This window comes from Arachis duranensis, chromosome 2 (genome assembly GCF_000817695.3).
Source record: "Arachis duranensis cultivar V14167 chromosome 2, aradu.V14167.gnm2.J7QH, whole genome shotgun sequence".
Classification (NCBI taxonomy): domain Eukaryota; kingdom Viridiplantae; phylum Streptophyta; class Magnoliopsida; order Fabales; family Fabaceae; genus Arachis; species Arachis duranensis.
The window spans coordinates 15,866,467-15,867,538 of NC_029773.3; positions in this window are offsets into that span (position 1 = coordinate 15,866,467).

Consider the following 1,072-nt stretch of genomic DNA (forward strand, 5'->3'; position numbering starts at 1 on the left):
AGAGATGAGTAAATGACATAAAAATCCACTTCCGGGCCCACTTGGTGTGTGCTTGGGCTGAGCAATGAAGCATTTTTCATGTAGAGACTCCTCTTGGAGTTAAACGCCAGCTTTGGTGCCAGTTTGGGCGTTTAACTCCCATTCTTGTGCCAGTTCCGGCGTTTAACGCTAGAATTTCAGAAGGTGACTTTGAACGCCGGTTTGGGCCATCAATTCTTGGGCAAAGTATGGACTATCATATATTTCTGGAAAGCCCAAGATGTCTACTTTCCAATTCCGTTGAGAGCGCGCCAATTGGGCTTCTGTAGCTCTAGAAAATTCACTTCGAGTGAAGGGAGGTCAGAATCCAACAGCATCTGCAGTCCTTTTCAGTCTCTGAATCAGATTTTTGCTCAGGTCCCTCAATTTCAGCCAGAAAATACCTGAAATCACAGAAAAATACACAAAATCATAGTAAATTCCAGAAAAGTGAATTTTAACTAAAAACTAATAAAAATATACTAAAAACTAACTAGATCATACTAAAAACATGCTAAAAACAATGCCAAAAAGCGTACAAATTATCCACTCATCATGGCCCAAGGTTACGATCAAGAAGAGGGAATTGATTTTGATGAGTCTTTTGCTCCGGTAGCTAGAATGGAAGCAATTAGGTTACTTCTTGCCTATGCTGCCCATAAAGGTTTCAAAATGTTTCAAATGGATGTTAAATGTGCTTTCCTTAATGGCTTTATTGATAGAGAAGTGTATGTGGCTTAACCCCCCCGGTTTTGAACATAAAGATTTTCCAAATCATGTTTTCAAACTAACTAAGGCCCTTTATGGTCTTAGACAAGCTCCAAGAGCTTGGTATGAAAGGCTTAGTGCCTTCTTATTGGAAAATTAATTTCAAAGGGGTACCACAGACACAACTTTATTCATTAAAGCATCTAATGATGATATACTCCTAGTTCAAGTTTATGTGGATGATATTGTGTTTGGATCAGCCAATGAGTCCTTGTGTGAAGAGTTTAGAAAACTCATGACTAGTGAGTTTGAAATAAGTTTAATGGGAGAGCTAACTTTCTTTCTT